Source organism: Oryctolagus cuniculus, chromosome 10 (assembly GCF_964237555.1).
Source record: "Oryctolagus cuniculus chromosome 10, mOryCun1.1, whole genome shotgun sequence".
Taxonomy (NCBI): domain Eukaryota; kingdom Metazoa; phylum Chordata; class Mammalia; order Lagomorpha; family Leporidae; genus Oryctolagus; species Oryctolagus cuniculus.
Window position 1 is genome coordinate 31984079 of NC_091441.1, and position 24922 is coordinate 32009000.

At 43.6% G+C, this 24922-nt stretch overlaps 1 protein-coding gene and 1 long non-coding RNA gene across 3 annotated transcripts in view; one reads left to right on the top strand and one right to left on the bottom strand.

Moving 5' to 3' along the window:
• The window catches only part of LOC138844028 (uncharacterized), a 78513-nt gene extending 68551 nt beyond the window's left edge, over positions 1-9962 (top strand). For both annotated transcript variants that reach the window (XR_011379349.1, XR_011379348.1), the window contains one exon: positions 7447-9962. This is a non-coding gene — a long non-coding RNA (uncharacterized lncRNA). The remainder of the gene's footprint in view (positions 1-7446) is intronic.
• LOC108177141 (urea transporter 2) overlaps positions 1-24922 on the bottom strand; it is a 431437-nt gene that overhangs the window by 252986 nt on the left and 153529 nt on the right. The window lies entirely within an intron of this gene.

The window sequence follows — 24922 nt, forward strand, 5'->3', positions numbered from 1 at the left end:
AGTCTTCCCTTAAATCTTCAAGTAGAATGAAACCCTGTTGGCCTGGATTCCCATTATACTAATCAAATGGATTGTGACATGTAGTATCTTTCTGTAAAAGTATAAGCTCTTTGAAAATAGAGCTTATATTTAATTCTTCGCTGTAGCTCCAGAATTTAGCACAAGAGTTACTTCCAAATGTTTCTAGGAGTTGAAATAAAAATTTTGTCTCCAATACGTGTGTCCTATAAGAAGCTTGTAGTCCATATGACTAGATCACCAAGAGCTATTCCCAAGACACAGAGGAGAAAAATAAAATATTGGCTAAAGTGCAGAAGTCCTCAACCAGTTCAGGTCAGGATCTAGAAGCAAAGGGAATATATTAGACCCAGTCTTGTGTCTTTGTGATTTATGGACTTTGAGGTGACTGTGGTCAAAAGACCACAGAAAATGAGTTCAGGAGAGCTTCTCCTTTATAATTCCTAGTTACTTCAACTCTAAAATAAGAGGTTTGGTAAAATATAAGTTCAGCGTTTTCCAAATCTAACATCCAATGATATTTTAATTTGAAGAGGCTGTAATTATTTATTAACCAAATTATATGCCAATAATCATGATCCTGTTGCTATATACGAAAAGATGGATTCAGATCTGCCTGCTTCTGCCTTGCTGGAGAGCTGAGTTCTGACTAGTAGAGATAATTCACTGTCTGACAAGTGCAGAGCACTGGCTGGCTGCATCTGTGGAGAGAGGCTTCAAACAATGTTGAAGAATCGCTTTGTTGGGGGACTCAAGCTATGAAGCTGCAGGCCAAACTTTTTGGGGGGTAATAATCTAACAGTGCTCAGGAAAATTCATCAAACTCTACAAATTCAGATCATGGAAACCAGAGCTGGGCAAGGTTGATCCATCTTTAACAAACAATTTTGGAATTGATAAGGAATTTTTTCAAGTGTTGACACTTTTGAACCATGACTACAAGGCTACATGGTGTTATTCATGTTTGCTATATGAGGTAGCTGAGACTTAAAGAGATCAACAAATTGTTGAATTAATTTTGAGAAATAAAAAAGAGCAGCTTGTAACATCTGGCACTCACATCCAGGGTATGTTATTCTGTTGGACATAAACAGTCCAAAGAATACCAACCTCTGAAAAGGTTATTCTGAGACCCTAGTAAAATGAGACAAAGCAAGACCATTTCATAATTTTGTCTAAACATAGTACAAAACAAGGCCACTATGCCATACATAAAATATCAAATACTCTTCTCTCCCAGGCAAAACAAGGGACTTCTACTTCTTTGCTAGTTGCAGACTAATGCTTATTCTCATAGTTGACATGACTAATTGAGATACTCAGTTGTAGACTTGTCTCCACTTTCTGATAGCATTTAGTCTGGAGCAAAACTTTATTTCCTTAGACCCTGTCTCAATTCACCCAACCAAAGCCTAATCTTATAGTAGGTTCTTTGTAACACCCTCTTACTGAGATGCCCTGTAGGTTCCCATGGTGTGTGTTCACCCTTGCTACAGAGTAATAAATCCAGCTGGGTCATCACAGATGTGTTTCTGATGGCCTTTGGCTGAAGGGCATGAACAGTTTCCATAAGATTAAATGGGTTGCCATGGTCACACTGTTAATAAGCATTATTCTTTCCAGGACACCAAACTAATGAAGGAAACAAGGATAGCCTCACTGCCACTGTAGGAGAGAGGCCTAGAGAGTAGAGTGGCAGCCACTAGGAGATTATTGAAAGACACTGGGGTTGGAGGAGAATGAACCATCATCATAATCTATTTGTGATTCTATTTGAACTTTTCAAATTCCTTTCAAATGGTCCCAACTGAGCTCTATATTATTCTAGTGAGGAAGGTAGCCATTATTGGGCAGTTTGACAGATGAGATGAAAAGTCATTTGCATATGGCTAGTTAATGGTGAGTACCTTTCCTCGTAGATAATACTTCTTCAACAGGTTCATACATGAGATGAAGTACATGCATGATATAATTTTGGTCCTAGTCAGGTTTATCCTGTATTTACTAGGAAATTAGAGGATGGAAGACATTGTTGGTGGATTTTTTTTTCTAAAAAACCGTGAAGATTTAAAATAAAACACTTAGCACAGGAAAACAATGATGCAGCTTCCATAAAGTTTGATGTTCTCTTAGGCTTCCTTAAGAGGTGGGTGGGGCTCAGATTGTAAAAAGCGGTTATACAAAGAATTTTCAAGGTTTCTCACCCAGGTCTGGGAATGTTTTGGAAAATCAGTGAGTACCTATAGTGTTTTCAGATGAGGATAATGACAAGAGTGCTTTTGAAACCAAGTCAAAGAAGGAATGATTAAGAGGATAGGCATGTAGGCGGTTAAGTTGGAGAATAGTTCCACATAGCAGAGATATAGCTGTCTTCAGACATGGGAAAGGCCACCACACATAAGACAAAATAGGTTTTCACTATGCTGCTTTGGAGGCATAATTAGGACCAGTTGGTGGAATTCATAAGAAACCAACTTTGGGAGCTAGAGCTGTGGCATAGTAGGTAAAGCAGCTGCCTGTGGTGCCAGCATCCCATATGGGTGCCAGTTGCTACTCCACTTACAATCCAGCTCTCTGCTTTGGCCTGGGCTCCTGCATTCACATGGGAGACCTGGAGGAGGCTCTTGGCTCCTGCTTCCTGGCTTTGGATGGGCCCAGCTCTAGTTGCTGTGGCCATTTGGGGGAGTGAACCAGCAGATGAAAGTCTCTCTCTCTCTCTCTCTCTCTCTCTCTCTCTCCCTGCCTCTCTGTAACTCTGCCTTTCAAATAAATAAATAAATCTTAAAAAAGAAGAAGCCAACTTTGGGCTCGATATAGGAATTGTCTTTTTAACAATCTTGACTTGTGCTTCCAAGGCCATGGAAGCCTTTTGAATCCACAATCTCTGTCAGTATTTAGATAAGGTCATAAGCAAAGTGGAAATTCTCTCCTCCCTTCAGAGAAAAGTGCATCCTTCTTTGATGGCCACTTCTTTCCACTGGGGTCCCACTCACAGAGATCCTTCATGTAGGATTTGAATTTTTTTTTTTTTTTTTTTTTTTTTTTTTTTTTTTTGCCACAGTATCTTGGCTTTCCATTCCTAAAATGCTCTCAAGGACTTTTCAGCCAGACCAGAATGCCTTAAGGGCTAATTCTGAGGTCAGAGTGTGAAAGTAACCTCAGTAAAAAATAAGAGTGGGAATAAAAGGGAGAGGAGGAAGTTTGTAACTGTAAAGCTGTACAGTTCTGTGTACATTCCTACAGACTTACTTCTAAGGGCACAGTTTAAAAACTTGCCATGGGACCCCAAATACCATTAAGCTGGGTGGTAAATATGCCCATCTTAATCTTAAAATGATCACATAGATAGGATTAAGTGTTAAAGGGATCATATAAATAAGATTAAGTGTCTGGTAATGATAATAAATAGAATTACAAAGGAGAGAATGTTCCAACATGGGAAGCTATCTACACAGCAGACTCATAGAATGAGGGCAAGTCTTATACCAGGTAGAAGTTTGTGCTCCATGACATCTATAGCTGTTCTATCCTTTTTTTGAGAGAGAGAGAGAGAGAGGTCTTCCATCTGATGATTCACTCCCCAACTGGCCACAACGGTCAGAGCTGTGTCGATCCAAAGCCAGGAGCCAGGTGCTTCTTCCTGATCTCCCATGTGGGTGCAGGAGTCCAAGGACTTGGGCCATCCTCTACTGCTTTCCAAGGCCATAGCAGAGAGCTGGATCAGAAGAGGAGCAACCGAGACTAGAACTGGTACCCATATGGGGTGCCGGCACTTTAGACCAGGGCGTTAACCTGCTGCACCACAGCACTGGCCCCAGTTCTATCTTTAATATGTCCACTTATGTCACCCCAGGCACTGAGTTAGGCTCTGACTGGGAGTGATGGTGGAACAGGGAATTCATGAATTAAGAAGACACAGTCACTATTCTATGCTGTATTTATAATTCATTACTTTTGATTATAATATAGTTAGCTATTTGGTTAAGTATCACTTCATCAGATTCATTTGATACAATATATTCAGCATTTTTCTGTTATATTTTGGTGAATAAAGCAAATGTGGTCCTTGTTTTCATAGAGTTTCATTGAGACCTTAAATTTGACAGCAGGAACTGTATCATAATCTAATTTTTTGCTCTTCACACAACATTCATAAAATTAACTTGGTTGCATATGGAAGGAGAAATTAGAATTCAAGGCAATTAATGTTCAACCCCAAACACTTTATTTAATAACTTGTCTCTATCATGTTACCTCAGAGCTGAAAAACTATTTCCAGAAGTCTTGAAAGTCAGTTTTTCACTAACGATCAAGGATGGCCAACCAAGTTTAGTTCTAAATGTTAACTGTTATAATAGCTCATAGATTCTTCTCAAGAAGCAGTTCTCCAAAGATTTTACTCTGGAGACCTGGAATAAAAGGAGCTGTCTTCAGATCTCTTTACCAGTAATTCAATTCAGTTCAGTTCAATTCCATTCCATTCCACTCTTAATAGTAGCCTTTAAGGCACTCTGCTAAATACTCCAGAGAATTCAGCAATACATGAGACCTAGCACCTTGCCTTAGGAATTCACTGTCTATTTTGGAGTCCATGGATAAATAAGTATAAAATCAAAGTAACATATCTAAATGCCTTAGGGGAAAAACAAGGAGATAGAGATTAAAATGGTCTCCAGGATCAAGAGGGTAATGTAATTTCACAGAAACTTGAAGTATTATACATTTTTTTATGGTGATTGGAGCAGGTAGCACGTTCCAGGAAGACAGACTGGCGAGCCACAGAAACGGGAAGATGTGGGATGCTTTTGGGAAACAGTAAAGATCTGTATAACTGGAAGGTTGTGTAGATAGTTGTAAGAGATAACATGGGAACATGAGGTTGTGGAACCCGGAACTGGATGTCTGGAACATTAATGAACTAAAATAAACTTAAAATGGTTTAAGTTTAGTGGGTAGGAGAATGGAATGAAATATTATTCAGCTTTAAAAAAGTGAAATCTGTCATTTGCATCTGAATAGTTGCAACTGGAGGACTTCATGTTGAGTGAAATAAGTCAGGCACAGAAAGACAAATACCACATGTTCTCCGTTTTATATGGGAGCTAAACTTGAAAGAAAAAAGAAAGTAATGTTCGCATGTATCATTTTACACTTTGGTTTTGAGGTGACATTGGCTTTTAGAATTCTACGCTAAGAGTTTATGTAGAAACCAATGTCTAAAGCTTGAGATAAAAACGGAGGTTAGTACCAGGGATTTCTAAGTCATCTGGGTAGAAACTACTATTATATAAAAAAGATATAATCATGAAACGGTTGAGTGTAGGGCTACTCTGGAATTTTGGGGGATAATTTTGGTTAGATAAAAGAAGAAAGCAGTAAAAAACAGACAAGGAGTAGGCTATGTGATGAACATGTCAACATTAAATAGGGCATAGAAATCAGAAGAATCATCTTAAGAGAGGCAGGCTGGTGGTCAACATATCCTAGCTCAAGGGCCACCAGGAATGAGCAATGGCTTCTGATTATGGCAACCTCAGGTGTTTTGGTAACTTTCTGAAAGCAGTATCGGTGCATGGTGGAACAGGCAGCCAGATCACAACACACTGTTCTGACAACAGAGGCAGTGGTGTAAACCACCTTTCAAAGGGGATAGGAAGTGGAGGAACACTTTGAAAGGACAGCAAGGGTGACAACAGGATTTATTAACACAAAAGAGGCAAGAACCTTTCTTTTTTTTAAAGAAGTGGATAGCAATTGAGAGGTTAAATGTATGAGAAGAATGAGGAACCAAAAATCTCATTGTCAGTGATTCTTAATCAACAATCACAAATTAGGATCTACAGCTACAGATGTTACCATTGCCCTTACCCAGATACCTGCCTTATAAGTCTAGCCTCAAAGCCATGCCTTGGCTCAGACAGTTACCTCCTCTCAGGATGTTCCCAGCTTGTGTCCATCCTACCACCACTGAGAACTTTCTTGAAGTCCCCCTCCTGCCAGTGCTCTCTCTCTCTCTCTCTCTCTCTTTCTGAGCTCCTGTTGTACCATCAGTTAGAAACACCCAGAGCAGCCTAGAATGATTTTTTTTTCTTGAGCATGTTTTTCGTTGCAGCTAAACTCTTGGGGTGTGGTGGGGGTGGAAGTAGTTTCCCTACTTCTGTTAATTCTTAGTAACCCTTAGCAAAATGTGATCACACAGCAAGTGCTCAATAAAAATCTTAGACTCATAATATTTAATTGAGAAAGTCTAAGTACCTAATGTCCTTGATGTGGATATTGAAGTCTGGGGAGTCTTAGGAGTTAATCCACTCATTCTGTCTTTTGTCAAATACTTGCTGAATCTTTATTTGTAGCAGGCATTGTGTAAGGTCTCAGGACCTCAAGGAGACAAACAGATTCAAAACTAGCTTGGAAGCTCAACAAATTACACATTGTACAAAGTAAAATGGTGGTGTACACAAGCTGGAGCAGGAATTAAACCTGCACATGAGGTTAGGTCCAGAAAAGCATCCATAAGGAGGAACAATTTGCCCTGTACCTTGAAGATCAGAATTTGTAACTAGTTTGTTAATGTCCATGTCAGGGTATAGTCCAAACCTCCAAGATTCATACTGCTGCCCTTCCATCTTGGGCAGTGACAAACAGCATGATTGAGTAACTGACTGCTCTGTCCCTAGCCACAGTTCCCCACCCTTCCCTGAACAGAGGTATGTGGACATGCACTGTTGCTTGTTACACACACACACACACACACACACACACACATACTTCAGCCTGACCCAGCCTGGTTGTTATGGCCATCAGGAGAGTGAACCAGAGGATGTAAGATTCTCTCTCTCTCTCTCTGTAGCTCTTACTTTCAAGTAAATAAATAAATCTCAAAAAAAAAAAAAAAAAGTCCAGATCAGTAAGAAGAGTTCAACCAAGAGGGACAGATGGCAAAGGAAGACCAATTCTACATGGAAGGCTGCTGTCTTCAGCAGCAAAAACCTTCATCAGCAGGAAAAACACATCAGCATGTCACAGAGAGCTGGAGGCGGGAGTCTGCGCTGGTGTTTATGTGACCTTGGTGCCGCCTCTAATAGTGCATGACCCTGAACATTTCCGTGCCTCTCTCGGTTTCTGTCTCCTCATCCTTAATGTGAGTGCTATGGATGGGAGTTAGAGATGGAACAGCCTCTGAAATCCCTTAACTCTGGCGGTCTCCAGACTTCTAATTGAACCCCAAGTAGACAGCAGCTTGTCATTCTCTCATCTCACCTCAAGAGGAGTCAGAAAATATTTGGCTCTGTCTCTTTAGCATGGGAAGTGGTGGCCCACAGACATCACAGTTGAGATATTAATAGATTATTCCAAATGTTATATTTGCATAGATGCACCACTCATTATGCAGATTGCCAATTATGAATTATTTGTTTCTTCTTCCAGGGGAGAAGTTGTTTAATTGCAAACTGTATGAGGGTGACTTTGGGCAGCATGAAGACAAGCCTCTCCCTCAGCAGATCCCTTATCCCTTTGGGAAGTTCTCTGAAACCATCTTCACTCAGACAGCTGGAAAAAGCCAGGAGGTCAGCAGGGAGTGTTGGACACAGGTGAGGAGAAGGAAGTTAGATCCTGAAGTCAGTGTGATCAGATGCCTAATGTGAAATAGAAATAGTTTTGCTGTTACTTTGCACAACCCACAATGCAATGTGCTGTGCCCTTTTTAGCTATGGCAATTCTGCGGGCTGACCCATACAACGAAGATTATGTCCCTTCCTTGCAATTCAGCAAATACCGTGTTTAATAGTAACCTGTCTCTGATTGACACCGTGTCGGGGCCCTGTCTAAAGTCCTATATTTGGGTTGTCTCATTTCACCTCACAGCTATTAGGAGATGTTGAAGCTTAGAGAATTTACTCACTGCTCCCGTGCTGAACTGCTGTTTGATCACAAGCTGTCCGATCCTAGAGCTGAGCACTTAGCCACCACACTGTCCTCTTCCTTAGACATTTAATACTTTGACCATGGGCTGTTTCTCGCAAGGCCATACGTAAACACAAACCCGAATTCTGTGGGCATGCAGAAGAAACAGGAGCATCTGATCTAGAGCCCTCAGCTGTCCTCCATTAGACTCCAGTGTTCTTTCACTTAAGCCTCCAAATCTGAGAGTAGCCTGAAGTTGGCTCCAGTGGGAACATGTTTGTGATTAATGAGTTTTTAAAGGGAGGAATGAGGGAGGGCTACAGGAGCTGTTCTTTATGAAGAAAAAGAGGAAACTGAGAAGGTATCTGGGGCAAGAACTGCAGCTAACATGGTAGTGGATAAAATCATAGTCTTAGGAGAAGAAACAATGTTGAAAGCCTCCTAATCATAGTCAATATGGCCAGTGGGCTAGGGAGAGAGCCCTCAGCTGAATAATACAGATGTGTGAAGATAATAGGGAAAAGGGATTTCTTTCATACCTGGGTGCAACATTGTTGGGCATAAACAGAAATGACTCCTGTTATTAGGGTAAGACTGGTTTGGTTGGGTTTCAAGACTTCAGAATGAAGTGGACTCCACAAGATAGTCCTCCAGTGACAGAAGGGTGGTCTGCCACTGCCCTGTCCAATCTGGGAGCCATTGGCCACATGTAACTCTAGAGCACTTGAGGGGTAAGTAGTCCAAGTTGTGTTGAAAATTAAAACTACATGCTTGATGTCAAAGATTTAATAGGACAGTAAGAATGTAAAATGTTCAGTTCTATTTTATATTGATTAGATGCTGAAATATTAAGTATATGTTAGATTAAATAATGATATTAAAATTGATTTGATTTGGTTTTAACTTTTAAAAATGTGGCAAACATAGAATGATATAGATGACTTGCATTGCATTTCTATTAGATAGTGCTGATCTAGATCCTACCTTAGGTGCAGACTTTGGGCTATTTCAGGCACTGGACCCTCCCAGTGACTTTATGTCTCCCACGCAGGTTGGTCTGTTCTAATTCTCATACATAAACAATGACAACTCTGGCAGTAACTTCTTGAATGACCAAGAACAAGGTCTGTCCTAGAACCTGCTTTCCTACTACAACAACAAAAAGATGTCCTTGATGTCCTCAGAGTCATTTCCAGCTTTATCCTATAGTCCTATGATTACAATGACTTTACACTATGATTATTAGATTATAATATAGAAATGCTATTTGACAGAAATCAGTTATTCATCATTACACTTAATTTTAGAATCTCTAGTTCCCAACAAAAATCTTATCTAATAAGGTAACACTCTTCCAATTCTTTCCAAGAATATTAAATAACTTGGTACCACATAACCCCTACCTATGTAACTTTTAAGTTTTATTCTGAGTACTCATACTCATCAATGAAATCACTTGTAAAGCAAGTCATGGAGAGTTTGATGTTTAGAATATAGGTGCTGAGTAGAGAAAATTGTCAAACTTGAAGGTATCTATATGTACTTTTTGTAAATTCGCTTTCTGAACTTTTTTACTGGGCGAGATCTGAGCAAGAGGCATTGATCAATTCCTTCTCAGTAGATATACACCGAGCAATATTAAAGCAAGAAGAACATCCAAGGTTTAAGAGACTAGGCTCTGAAATTAGAAGGACAAAAGTTTCTATTGGGGCTGGTACTGTGGCTTAGTAGATCAAGCCTCTGCCTGTGGCACCAGCATCCCATATGGGCTCTGGTTCGATTCCCAGCTGCTCTACTTCTGACCAGCCCTGTGCTAATGACCTGGGAAAGCAGTGGATGATGGCACAAGTGCTAGGACCCCTGCACTGGTGTGGGAGAACTGGAAGAAGCTCTTAGCTCCTGGCTTTGGACTGGCTCAGCTCTGGCTGTTGCAGTCATTTAATAAGTGAACCAGCAGATGGAAGAACTTTCTCTGTGTCTCTCCCTCTCTGCCTGTAACTGTATCTCTCAAATAAATAAATAAATAAATCTTTAAAAAAGTTTCTATGTAGTCTCTGTCTATGTGTGTACTCTTAGATATATTGCCTAGCTAAGCCTCAATTTACTCGTCCGCAAAAAAGCATTTAACAGTGTCACTATTTTGTCACTCAGTGGATTGTATAAAGATTAAATTAGTTTAGCTTCATGCTTGGGTTCAATAAGTATTAGCTATTATCATTATTTTTGTTATTAAGCTTCTTAGTTGCAACTAATATAGTACAGGGCTAGGATTATGTAGGTAAAGAGTCCTAGGATAGGGTCTACTAGATGTAGCTGAAAAATCACATGGAGGAGATGGAATTTGAAGTGGTCCTTAAAGTATGATAAGATTTGGAGAATGGTAAATAGACTAGTCTGACATGCGGAAGAGAAGAGTGGAAATTAGTGTTATAAAGTCAGGTTAGGTTTTTTATGTGGAAACCGAGGCAGAAGAGATATTTTTGGATACAATGGGTTGGGTATGAGTTGAGTTTTCCCCAAGAGTTCATGTTTTGGGAGTTTGCCTCTCAGTGTGGCAATGTTAAATGGTGGTGGAACCTTTACAGGGAGGGAAGGGAAGGCTATCACTGGCCCCTCCCTGTCTCTCTGGCTTCCTATCCTGCCATGCATTCTCTCTCTCTCTCTCTCTCTCTCTCTTGTTCCCACCACTGTGATGCCATCTGCCACAAGGTCCTCACCAGAGCTGAGCTGGTGCCAGCACCATGCCTTTGAGCTTCCAGAATTGTGAGCTAAAGCAACCTCTTTTCTTTATGAAGTCCTCAGCCTCAGGTAGTTCATCATAGTAGCAGACTAATACACGTGGCTAGAGGAGTAACTGTTTTTGGCTAACATTGTGAACATTGCTGTCTGTACTGCCAAGCCAGGGTGCAGAGTCCCTTTACCTTTTTGACGTTGTTTTGTTTTGCTGTGGAAGACAACAGATTGAACCCATCAATCCCGTGTCTCTGACCTGTCTTACCCCAACCAAGCCATTGGCAATCGGATCTGCTCCCACGCTGACATCTCCCTGAGACTCATTTCATGCTATTTCTTCACGGGGGCATCTGGGCTGACAATGCAGAGAGATTTTTCCCACATAATTGAAAGGAATTTCTGATTATGCGCACGGATGTCAGCCATGATGAGGTCTTGGCCTGTTTCCAATTCCAGCCGCTTCTGATGACAATGTTCCAGTCTCCCTGTCTCTCCCCCTCCCTGGCATTCTCCCTGTGAACTTTTTTCTTCCTTCTGGGAGTGATTTCTCAGGATAATATGCTGTTTCTAAGCTTCCCTTTCTCTCTCCAGATTGATGGGTCCCGCGTGAAGTTGCACTCTTTTTGGGACCCTGCTGATAAGCCCTGCTATTTCACAGACCTGCAAAAATGTCCTTGGTGGTTACCCTGTGTGTCCCTATCTGGAACCCTGTTCCTGACAGGAAAAGGTTGAGTGAACACACATATATTTTGGGTTTTTCTGTAGAGAAGTTCTTTTGAATATGTAGAACAAAGTGAGGGCTGCATTTATCTCTGACCTTTTCCGGCTCTTTTCTTGCATCTGTTAAGGGAAAAACAGGCCTCTGAGCTCACCAGCCTCGTCTCCCACGGAGCAGATGACAGAGTTGCCTGGATTCACTTCCTTGCCAGCTCTCATTACTGAGGCCTACCTGATTTTCCCTGGAGCTGATTCGCCTTGAGGTGTTGGAGGATCCTTGAGGAAAAGTGAAATGGGGGCTCTAGGGGGGCTCTCGAGAGGAGTGGTTAAGTATTTGGGATCTTGGGTTCCCCTGTGTGTTCAGCCCTTTTTATTCTTTTTCTGTGAATGGAATGGAATTGCTGTTCCTTTCAGGTTTCCTAATAGGGCAACCTCTGATATGGGAAAGAAGGCTTGGCAGGGACAGGGAAAGGAAAGAAGGAAAAAGCAACTGGAGCCCTCCAGTTGCTGATTGGAGAAATGGCTTTGCCTAGAGTCTCAACAATTCTGACTTAGTCTACAGACTCTCAGCAAGGATCCAGTTTCATCTAGGGTTGTCTCTAGGGGGAAAATCCATCAAACATGTTTTTGCACTCCTTGTAACTTTCCTAGGAAACATTTATATAAGAGAAAGGATTTTGCACTTATTACAAAGATTGAGTTCATAAAGAGTCAACTGCATCTTCTTGGCTTCCCATTGTTCTCTCAGAGCAAGTGTGTCTGGTACACAGTAGGTGTTTATTAATAAAAATACAGTCTGGAGCAAATTCACATATGAAATATATATATATATATATATGCATGTATGTACAACACACATATACACATTCACATTCACTCTCTATACCTTTGTTTATGTTGTTAAAAGAGATAACCTGAAAATACTATAAAATGTTTCTAGCATAAAACACTTACATATATAAATTTAATCTTAGCTTATCTTCTCTATGAACACTATATTTCAATCAACCTACTCCTACCTATGTAACAAACCATTTTTGGGTCCTTGAAATTTCACCATTAAATATAGGATATTTCCTTGGATTTAACCATAGCTTTTCCTAATGATATCCTTTTAAATTCAAATACACCTAGGTTGGATACCACATTAAATCAAATATGTGAATTGGTTTAAAAAATGACTTTTCCAAGGAAGAGAAGGTCATGTAGCATATTGTTTAGTGTTAAAGAGGAGGGATAGATAGAAACTGGAAGGAAGTCTGGAAACTAAGTCCCCATCATCAGGGGTGGAGTTGTCCCTGTCTTCCTGCTCCAGGCAATCAGGCCCAATTCATTCTTCTATTGTAGCGGTGAGAAGGTACAGAGAGGGAAAGATGAGCAAGGACAGTACTTTATTTGCTTTTCCAGGCTGAATGAGACCCAAACAGAATATTTTACCTAATGGAGAATCAGCCTCTTCCAGGTGAACTGGTTACAATCACCCATTCATTTTAAGGACCCCTATAACTGTATCCTAAAAGTACAGGTTGTTGCTTAGCTTCTGTTTTGCTGAAGATGACAATGAAAATTCACTGCTTCTTAAGGCTGCCTTTGTACTGTTGGGTGATCAAAAATTTTAAGAAATCTTAACTGGATGATTCAGATCTTTGGGATTTGCTATCAACATTATTTACAATCCTTCACTATCCAGCAGGGCCAATTTCCCCTTGGTGTAAGAGGAGGAAAGAGTAAAACCAATCCAAAGCAAACATATGAGAAAGCTGAGATTTGTTTTAAGTCCTTTTATCTCCACTTGCTCTTTAAAAAAAGTGTTTATTTGATGGGGAGGGAGGGAGGGAGGGAAGGAGAGAGAGAGGGAAGGAGGGTGAGAGGGAGAGAGGGAGGGAGGGAGAGAGAGAGAGAAAGAGAAGGAATTCCCACTCATTGGTTTACTCCCTAAATGCCCACAACAGCTGGAACAGAGCCAGGCTAAGTCAGCAGCTCAGAACTCAATCTGAATCTCCCAGGGACATGGCAGGAACCCAAGTACTTGAGCCAATACTACTTGAACCCAAGTACTTGAGCTTCTAGGGAGTGCTTTAACAAGAAGCTGGATCAGAAGCAGAGCCTAGACTCAAACCACGCACTCCCATGTGGGATGAGGATGTCCCAAAGAGGTCTCTTAACTGCTATGACAAATGCCTGCCTCTCCACTTGCTCTTTTTATCTCTCCCTTTTCTGCTTGGCCTTTCTTCTCTGACCTCAACATTAGAGGTCATGTGTCGCTCCCCCTCTTCATGGAGGAACGACACAGGACCCTGCGCTGTTCTTTCGTCTGCTCGGCCCTCCCCGGGTTTGCTGCTGGTTCTTCCCGGGTTGGCTACTATCCCTTCCACCTCCGTGGAAGGGCAGTTCCCCCTGGCCACATTCCCCACTTCCGCAGGGGAGCGGCACACCGCCGGCCGGCTTTCTCGGGGGCTGCACGGGTTCCCTTAGATGTTCCCCATAGATGTTCCTGGTGCATGCCGTCTCTCTCCTCCCCTATAGTCCTCCTCCGCCAATCCCAACTCGGCTGCCCACACGCCGAGTACGCTGCTCTCCTCCAATCAGGAGCAGGTCCTACAGTTTATTGGTTGAACTGGAGGCAGCTGCGTAGAAGCTGCTCTCTCCTCTCCCAGCGCCACACTGTGGGAGAGCAGACGCATAGAACAAGTCTCAACTCCAGTAACAATATAGTCCGAGTTGCTCCCCACAGTGGGAGAGCAGATGCATAGAATAAGTCCCAATTCCAGCAACTCAGTCCAGTCCGGATTGCTCCCCACAGTCATGGATTATTAAACACAGATAATAAATCTGACTTCTCAAATGCTTAACAAGGGAAGCAATATTATAAAGTCATATGCCTAATGTGGCAGGAAATATTCTATGGGTTCTTCCTTAAATCTCACCATAAAAGCCATCATCTACTTCTTCCACATCTCAATCTCTGATTCCAGACTTAAACCCAGGGACAATGGATCTAAGGGATCAAAGTTTCTTACTTTGCAAGGATATGGTTGTTATTTTAAGCATATTTTTTTTTTCTTCTCCCACACTCCCTCTCTGAATTACTGCTTCTTTAAGGTATTTTAATGTCATGAAATTCAGCAGCAACAAGCCAAAGTATATGTTCAAAGGAAATATGTAACCATATACATGGAGATGCCACTCTTTTGAGGACCACTGCTGCTCAGCACTGCTTATAGGTTTGCAAAAGTGTCCTGGTGCCCTTGCTCCAGGTGTCTAGGTAAAGGGTAAACATCAGAGTGTGTCTCTCCCTCCCTCACACCGTAAATCTACTTGAAGAATGTGTCTGTTGTTGTCCACCTTCCTGGACCCCACAGGGGGGATGAGGAATGGCTATGCATAGAGCAGCAAAGGGACAGCAGAAGGATCAACCAGCAAGCTCAAGATTTGTGTTGGATTAGTTAGAAAGAGCATTGAGACGTCAGAGCCTCTTTATATAACTAAAGAATTGCAACTTTGTTTTTAGAATCCCTGAACTCAAGAGTCAAATAAGTTGAGCCAAGATAGCTCTGCTAGCAGGGAAAAGGAAGAAAGTTAGTAAACTAGCTCCATAACAACAAAAAACTCCAATCTGTAGAATTTGCTGATTTATGTGTTGTGAATACTTCCATCATGGTTATATTCAAACTGTCAATATGAGGTCACTAAGAGCAGAGTTGGGGAAAGGTATATGTAATTGGATTGATGTGAGCCAGCACCTGTATACCACTAGGAGGAAGTGGTCTTTGCAAGGTCACAGAGTGACAAAAATGTCAAGGTTGACATAATGTTTTAACCTCCTTGCTCACTAAGCTGGTTGATGTATCATTTAATAGGGGAAGTTAGTAATTCTTCACATGCACTAAAGAATTTATTGAACTTTTTCTTTTATTCTTAGATGTGAGATATTCATTTGGTTACTGATAAACCAAAAATCAAGGCAAAAGATTGACTGATGGAAGACACCCCATTCTTCACATGGCCTACAGAAAACTTCGTTCCTTACGACATTTTGCTAGCCCTCCCAAATACATAGGATACGATCTTGCTGTGGGATTTTGCACAAATCATTTTCCCTTCCTAGGTGGCTCTTCTCACAAGCAAAATGAGGGGCATAGGTTACAAAATGTCCCCAATTCCCTTATGATTCTAATTCTTAACCAAAACTGAAAAGCTCAGTTACAGATTCAAAATGTAAAACGCAAGTGAACATTTGCAATCAAAAAAATACCTTGCTTTTCTTACAAAAAAAATACCTTGTGGGGCCCCACAACTAAATGGAACTGTGATTCTGACAGATTTTATTTCTCTTTCCTTGTTCAGGGCCTTGGCATGCTGTGTGATTTGAAAGGGTACCAGCACTTGTCTTTAAACTGCTCTCCACAGGTCTATGACTTGGCCTGATAGTCTACCTATACATACAAACTCTGTTTTGTTCTGAAGGGCAGAGACCACCCTGATGAAGCAGATCAAATCCATCCACAGTCATGAATGCTTTCCTATCAATAAATACTCCACCAGACACCAGCTGAGCCAATTCACTCAATAATGACAGGTACACACCAGGTAGAAGTGGAGGTAAGTAGGACAGAGAGACTCAGACATTAGTTCTTGTGGGACAAAGGCATGTTCTGGGCTGAAGCTAGTTTTTCTGGGAAGCTGGAGGGTAGCTAGTGGGCATCTTACATGATGAGAGAAGGAATGGCCCTAAAAGAAGGGAAAAAGATCTTAAGAAGTGAGTAGAGAGTGATGGGCAGCTTTCAAGCTCACAGTTGGCTCAGGCTCCACCTTGCATATTCAAGCTATCTTTGTTTTGGGTGGGAGTGGTGACAGAGGGGCCTTGGCACAAGCTATATTAGTGCCTCATGTCAATGGTTACTCAGGCGTGGCTTCCCCACCTGGTAGCACCTGGCTGGACAGAGCTCAGAGCCTCACCTCATTACAAACCTTACCTGAGGCTGATCCAGCCAGTGCATGCTGGGGAGGAGATGAAAGGGGGGAGAGCAAATGTGGAGGGAAGCCAAAAAGAAGGCCCATGGGTGACGTGGGGGAATGAGCCTGGAAAGGGTGGTGTGATTGTGATGACAGCTATGGCTTGTGAGTGCAGAGAATGGGGATACTCGGCTGAGGTGCTTTGTTCGGAACCCTGACGAAGGAGGCGGCTGAATTCTGTTTGTTTCATGATCAGTTCCTTTGGAAAAATAAAACTACAAAATAGAGTGGTGCTCACTCTACCCATGCTGGTGAACTATGTTAAATTATAAAGCTAAGTTTATTGATGTTCATTTGTTCTCTTTTTTGGTCTCTTTTGCTTTGCCTGGGCATATGTGCTTAGTCTGCTTATTGCATGATCTAACCTCAGCTGTAGCCTGAAACTGGCTAATTGAACAATTTATATGTGCTGAGTGTACAAGAAAGAGCCCATTCACAGGGCTGGGGAAACAATGGCAAGGAACAATACTAGTAATAACAATAGCTAACACATAGCACCTGCTACAAGCCAGGTGGTAGATCTGTGATTTGCACTGAGGCCTTTTGACTGAACAGTCTGTAATCATAACCACCAAAAGACAGTTGTCTCCTCTTCACCAAGAGTGTCACCCAAGGGAGATGGGGGACAGCACTAACACAGGTGCTGTTTCTCTCTAAATAAGAGTAGCAGACAAGATGAACAAGACCAAGCACTCACATTATGGATTTAGCTTTGTGTTTGGGTCCTTCAAGTTCCCTACAAACAAGGAGGAACATCTGGTTTTGTTGTTTGCTTTTGTTTTCTTTTCATCTCTTTCTTATTTATTTATTAATGTATTTTTTGGAGGAGAGAGTACAAGAGAACTCTTGTTTACAGGTTCACTCCCCAGATGCCCAAGCCTAGCAGGGACTGAAGCTGGGAGCTGGAAACACAATCCAGGTCTCCCATATGGGTGGCAAGAACGCAATTACTTGAGCTATCACTTGCTGCTTCCTAGGGTCTTCCAGAAAACTGGAGCCAGGAGCTGGAGCTGGGAATTGAATCCAGGTACTATGATGGGTGAGACATGGGTATCTTAATGGCTAGGTTAAATTCAAGCCTTTCCTCTGCACTCCTGTTTTGCTCCTCTACAGGTGGCCAGTGACTAGCACAATGCCTAATACATAGAAAGTACTCACTAAACTATTGTTAAATGAATGGGTGGGCCAGCGCCGTGGCTCACTAGGCTAATCCTCCGCCTGCGGCACGGGCACCCTGGGTTCTAGTACCTGTTGGGGCACCGGTTCTGTCCCGGTTGCTCCTCTTCCAGTCCAGCTCTCTGCTATGGCCCGGAAGTGCAGTGGAGGATGACCCAAGTGCTTGGGCCCTGCACCTGAATGGGATACCAGGAGGAGGCACCTGGCTCCTGGCTTCGGATTGGTGCAGTGCGCCAGCCGTAGCGGCCATTTGGGGGGTGAACCAATGGAAGGAAGACCTTTCTCTCTCTCTCTCTCACTGTCTAACTCTGCCTGTCAAAAAAAATGGGTGAATTAATTTTTAAGAAGACCTTTAATGCACATGAATTCACTGGATACCACAAGAACCCCATTGGACATAAAGGAAGATGTATCTGTAATAATCGTTTCCTAGGCAAAATGACAAAGAATACTAAGGGGAATGATCTCCCGACATCACAGCATTGGGTAAAGGCAAAATTGGGACCTGCAACCAGAATTCCTAATTTAACTCTGTGAAGTTGGGATGTTTGTGGAAAGTAGAGGTTCTTGTAAAGTATTCCTCTTAGGCATGGGGTGTAGGAAGCCCATGAGCCCCTTCAGGGAGGTGCAGGGAAGGACCAGGGTGGAAGAAGAGAGGACCCTGCACTTCTCATGCAATCAGAGTCCCTCAGTTTATCTATCTCCCTGTGATTTTATCTGAAGAGGATTCCATGGCCCCCAAATGCTTAGGATTCCCTCTTCACAGCTGGGGCTACACCTGGGCTTTACCATTAGCAAGGCAAAAGAGGTGGCCAGAAAATTGTGCTTTAGTCCATTCTTTTCATTAAGAGCTCTCTAGAGAGGCCCTGTGCAAGAACTGCTATTCCTAAGAGAGAATCCATTCCCACTTCTGGAAAGACAACATAGGACAACATTAATGATTAAAGTGAGTAAAGCCCATCATGCTTAGTAGGTGCCAGGCGTTCTTCTAAAAACCTGTGTGGCCTAATCTACGCTGCTTGTGAAAACCCACAGCTCTTTTTCTTCATAATGAGAGACCATGGTCATCATTCTAGATGAAAACTGGCTCCCCTCTTGTTGTAGCTGTTCTGTTAAAACAACTCCTATTCCAGATATGTATGTGTATATACACACATTTCTGTATCCATACACATATATATGTATGTATGCATACATATGTGTATATACGGTCATATATAAATTCTTATAATTTGTCCTTCCATATACTGCATACGACAGATGAGCAACTCTCTTGCTCTTCATTTTCACCTCTGCCATGAGCAAACCAAGTAAACTGACCAAGCACTGGAAAGAGCCTTTATGCATAGTGCAGGGACATTCTGAACTATTGCAAGAGAGAGAAAATCTGAATTCCCATCTCAGCTTTTATCAAACAATGCTTACCAGTGAACTCCTAGGCATAAGGAATTGCAGGGAATACTGGAAGTCTATGATGTACACAGGCCCTGGCCCCACGGACTTGGCCAACTGCAGCAGAAAAGAAAATGTCCAAGATGTTCATTTTATTATCTCAGTGGGCCAACCCATTCAGAAGGCAGCTCAAAGAGCTAGAGGAGCAGAGATGGAATGAGGTTTGGGAGAGGCTGAGATGGTGGATGGGGAAGGTTTTGAGACCTTGGTGCTAGAAATGGGCCTGAAAGGCTGCATGCAGTTACATGTTTGCATACGGCCTCAGTTGGCATGTGTTGTGGGGGACCCGGTAGGAAGGCCACTCTGAGGCAGTAGTGAGGGAGGCAAGAGCCTGGGTGGAGGGGAGCAGGCTGCAGCCTCTTCCTCCTCTGAGTCTCACTTCTCATCTGTTAAAGGCGATGTGGAGACTGAGGAGGTGACTGGAGATCCCCCAGTCCCCAACATACTGTCCCAGGAAGCAGCATATGCCCAGGTAGGCTCCATCCCTTTTGGCTCCCCAAGGAGTGTGCCTCCCTCCCCATCAGGGCCACCTGGCAAAGACCCAACATGTCCCTTTTGTCTCAATCCATGTCATTCAAGAATAAACCTCCGAGTTTCTCCATCTTCCCCTCTAAGTGCAGCCTCATTGATATTCAGCAAACTTTCCCGGCCCTCTTCTTTTTAAATTCTGTGAGAAGACATTTCAATGAGTCTGAGCTGGGACTCCCATCTCTATTCACAGCCTGGGTACGTTCTCACAAGATTTGAGTCAGGAGGCTAAGCTTTTAGATCCCCCCGTGGCATTGTCTCCGAGTTCCTCGGGCCAGGCTGCCAAGTTCATGTGCAGGGCTGATCTCCCTCCTTTCACAGACCTACTTATTAGCAGCTTGCTTGCTTTCTTTTTCTTTTCTTTTTTTTCCCCCTTCTAGGCCTATAGATACAATTATTAGAAATTCCTGGTTTTGTGCCCATATTGAAAGAAGGCCTGAATGGGTATGCTAAGGACCCGAAAGTGAGACACTGTCCCTAACTCCAGCTTCTGTGGTTAATTAGATTTGGATGGTTTCAGAGGAGCAGCTGGAGTTTGCAGAAAATGGAAGTGATAAAAAGGGACTATTCAAGGTATTTTGGAGGGGCCGTATAAAACAATGTAGCTGTGAAATAGGGTTTGGGAAATCCAGGGCTCCTGCTTTGGTTGGGGGCGTCGCGTAGCTAAGGGCAGGCCGGGGCAGACTGGAAAGGCTGTGAGCGGGTGGAAAAGTGCCAGCCGGGTGGATTCCGTGAAGCTGGACCCTGTCAAGCTGGTGTTCCACAGAGAATCTGGTCCCCATGGTAGCCTCACCCCCCAGTCTGGGGAAACGGCTCCATCGGCATGGCCTGGCCACCCAAGGCAGGTGAATTGGGGAAGATGAGAGTTAAATATTTGTTGCCAAGTTCAAAGCCACCCACTTTTGGCTGAAACTATCAAAAGCTTATCAGGACAAAGTTCCTACCACCCAGCTTTGCCCGTAGGCAGACTGGGTGGTGATCTGGCAGCCAAGTCTGGACATGAGGAAAAACACATTCTCCCTGCACTGAACAGAGCATAGCCTTAGCTGGCACTGGCTGATGCCCAGATGTCTCTATGTTTCATGGTTTCTCTCAGTGTAACACCTTACACTTGTTAAACATTCAGACCCTGAAGAGGATGAGTCTCTACAGGTACTGTCTAGCAGTGTGGCACTGGACAAGTTTGTATTTTTATTTTTACTTTTTGTTTCATTTGAGATACACACACACACTTACACACACACACACAGAGCACTCCTATCCTCTGGCCCATTCCTCAAATGCTCAGAGTGACCAGGGTTTTACCAGACTGAAGCCCAGAACTTGGAAATGACAGGTCTCTCACACTGGGTGACAGGCACCCAATTACATGAGCCAGGGCCTATAAGCTGTTATCTTCCCAGGACTGGCATTAACAGGAAGCTGAGATCACAGCAGAGCCTGGACCCAGGCGCTCCAATGTGGTATGCGGGCTTCCTGACTTGCAGCTTACCAGCTAGGGAAAATGCCCAGGCAAATCTAGTCTGCAATTGGTAGTGGATCTCCTGCTCTCCAAGACCGGGGAGTTGGTCTGGGTGCTGAGCACCCTGCTCACTCTTACAGTCAGGTGCTTGCCCATGATAATGAAGAGCATTTATGGAACAGTTTGGGGGGAAGTAGGGAGCCAGAGGGCACGGAAGCCTCAAGGAACTCAGGAGGGAACAAGAATTTGCAGCCTCTCATTGATCAATGGAGGAGGGAAACTGGCAGCCACACAAGGCTACTCAGCTTCTCTGGCCCAGTGATCCACAGCCTTGAGCAGTTCTGGGGGCAGTGGTTAAAGGGTGTTGCTCAGGAAGAGAGGGACATGAGGCATTGACATTTTGTTTAATAGAGCAATGATTAGGAAACTGTTGTAACCCAGTGGTTTGTAGGATTCTTTTTAATCATTGGAAGACTTTTTTCAAGAGAAACCCCACATAGAATCTCAATCCATGAAGCAAAGAGAAGCAGATCAACTCTGGTCAGAGAGGAGTGGGCCGCTAGGGCTGTGCTCCACTCACCCTGGCTCTTACCCCTAACAAGGTCCCCTTGGATCCAGGCACAGAGATCTGGGGCCCTTCAGTGTTGCTCCAGGGTCTCTGCAGGGAAAGAAGTAACTTCTGCGGAATGCAGACTTTTACACTGTCCCATCTGTTCTATTTTAATACTAGGGTTCTGAGAGTCCATTCAATACAATGGTACAGGTACCCCTCTCCTTCCTTCCTCACTCTGATAGAGTCAATGTGTGAAAGACTCTCTGGTGGTGTAGGCGGGATCCGTTTGACCAAAACAGTTATTAATATCAATGTGTCTACAACTGGAAAGGTCTGGAGATGATTAGAGCGTCATTTAATTGCTCACTCATTCCTTGGCAAAGACTGCCTCCCCTCACCAAAAACATTGCATTGTGTCCTGTGGCTATGGGAATGGGACACAGTCCCTTCAATTAAGGGGCTTATCCTCTAGTAAGGATGGAAACCACATCCAAATGAGTACACTCCAGGGTGACCTCATCCAGGCTGCATCAGAAGAACACAGAATGCTCTCAGGTCTCAGAGGAAGGAGCCAGAACCCGCAGCTGAGGTCTCACAGGCACGACACGGTGTCAGGGGAAGGAAGGAAGCACAGATGGGAGCAAGTGCTGTCCATCGCTTTCTATTTAAATTCTTTTAAGGTTTAAATATGGGAATGGACAGAGTAAACAGAGAAAAAGAGTTAAGAAATGAGAGTTGATAGGGAGGATGAGGGGGTGGGTTGGCCTTAGACTCACTTTCAACCTGTAACACTACAAAACCTCCCTTTCTTGTCCAGAACTCTGATATTTTAAAACATGTTTGCTTATTTCTTGTCTTTTCAATTGCCCTTTCTCATGGTGGCATATTTTTAGATTACTGGCACCTAAAAGACAAGAATGGAGGGTACCTAGTTTAGTAACTCAGTTTAAAAAGCAAGTGTTATCCTTCCTTGGAAACCAGATTGCCATTGAGAGAAACTCTGGGTGAACCAAACATGCCCTGAGTGCCCATTTTCTATGATTTAGCTGGAGAAGCACACGAAAGACATAGCTCAACCCCTAAGCAGATGGTTGGACAGGTGAGACTAGCTTACCAAAAGCCACTAGGAAATGGGGTGGGCCTAGGCCTAGTGGAATGGACACTTATGCCTCGAGGGGCTAGAAAAGGTTTTGAAAGGCGGGAGGAAGTCAACTAGGCTGTGCAGAAGATTCAGGAGTTAGAAATGGAACAAGTAGTTATTCAGTGCCCTGGATTTCAGTACTAGACTGTGGTGGACACGAAGAAGTGGGAGACCCTCAAGTCACTTTCTGGTTTTATTTGGGAGGGGACACCTAATGCACCCAGGACGTCATTACTGAGCATTAAAGAGCCTCTGTGAGTCCATCATGGCAGAGCAGTAAAGGAGAGATCTGTGTGGGGCTGGGGCAGCCATCCAGGAAGAAAGGGTCGCTGGATAGAGAAGGGGAATCTGAAAAATGCAGTCAAATGGAGGAGCTGTCATTGGGAAGGCAGCAGGTGGAGGTGACTGGGGCAGAGGTGAAAGTCAGCTTCAGCTTATCTGGGCTGAAATGAAGACATCTCTCAATGGGAGTCCAGGATCTGAATTGGAAATGACCATGAGAAGCAAACAGGCAGAGATTCTGAATGGAGGCTGCATGTGATTTTGGAGATCAGGGGGTCTTGAATACTAGGCTAACGAATGTGAACTTCCTCCTCGAGGTGAGTGAAGCTCTTCTCAGACAAGAAAGCTGAGCCCATATCACTTCATCAGTTGGAAAGAAGCCCTCACTGGTGGTTGGACAGCAGACCCCTCCGGGACACTGCTCTGCTGGGTGGCAGTACAGACATAATGAGCTGGAAACAGCTCCCCATAATTGGCGCTCTTCAGGCTGCTGCCTGGTTAGAGAGGAGAAGTGATGCTCCCTCCTCTGCACGCACTGATTGCTGGCCCAAAATAGCCCTGCACCTGCTCTGAGATGCCTGCGAGATAATTTCAGCTTCCAAGGAAACTGCCCTGATTGGTGTTGATTTTTCATGGCCTCCCTTCAGGCAAACACCTGGAGATAAGCACCTGATCACAGAGGTGCACCCCGACCATCACACACACACACACACACAGACACACACACACACACAGCCCAGGGCACTGAGGCATGCAGCACAGGCCTGTCTGGGGAAGCTCCCTCCTTATCTCCTTCCTGGCAAGGGAGGCCCAGGCTCTAGGGCCCCCCACCCCTTGTGGGTACCTGCACCACAGGGTTATATATTAACTGGTGTGCAGAGGGGCCAGAGAAGGAGGAAGGGAGGAGGAACAAGGTCTCAGTCCTGAGGAGATATTTTGAAAGAAGTTCTGGAAGTGGCGGCATGCCCTCCAACTGTCTCTGCAGGCTGACCCTAGCCAACCTTCCAAGCTTCTATCACTTCTACCACAAAATGATTCAGAGGACCTGAGAGAAATACTACAAAGAAATGGCTGGAAAATTTGGAGAAATCATGGACAGATGAGAAAATTGATACATAGCGAAGGCACAGCATTGCTGCCGCATATATTTGAGACACTATAAAAAGTGACATTTTTTTATCCAGTTCTCCCCCACAACTTTAGGTGGCAGGGGTAGAAATCCTTGCTTCCATTTTGCAGATGCTTTTCAACTTGCCCAAGACCATCCATGTAGAAGCATTAGAAGCTGGGTTTGCCTCTGATAGTCCAAGTTCACATTCCTTTCTGTGTTGTGCCTTTTTGGTTACACATTATGCATTTAATTACCAGGAAAGAAAGGTAACTTGACTCAGGTCAAGCTTTGTGACACAGGATTTTAGTGTATTCCTTTGCTGGGCCCTTGGGGCTCTGGAGATTTTTTTTTAATATTTTATTTATTTTATTTGAGAGGAAGAGTTACAGACAGTGAAAGGGAGAGACAAAGAGAAAAGTCTTCCTTCCATTGGTTAACTCCCCAAATGGCCAACACAGCTGGAGCTGTGCCGATCCGAAGCCAGGAGCCAGGAGCCAGGAGCTTCCTCATGGTCTCTCCAGGGGCCCAAGGACCTGGGCCATCTTCCACCGCTCTCCCAGACCATAGCAGAGAGCTGGATTGGAAGAGTAGCAACGGGGACCAGAACTGGCACCCATATGGGATGTTGGCACTGCAGGTGGAGGATTAATCTACTGTGCCATGGCGCCGGCCCCAAGGAGATTCTTATGAGTGTTCCAACTTCACTGAATTTCAGGTGAACACAAGCAGGAGCTGCTTCCAGCAGCAGCAGTCCAACAGGATTGGCCTATAGGAGCAGTGAGTGGCTGAGGGGCTAGTCCTTCATGGAATGAAGCCCAATGGCAGGAA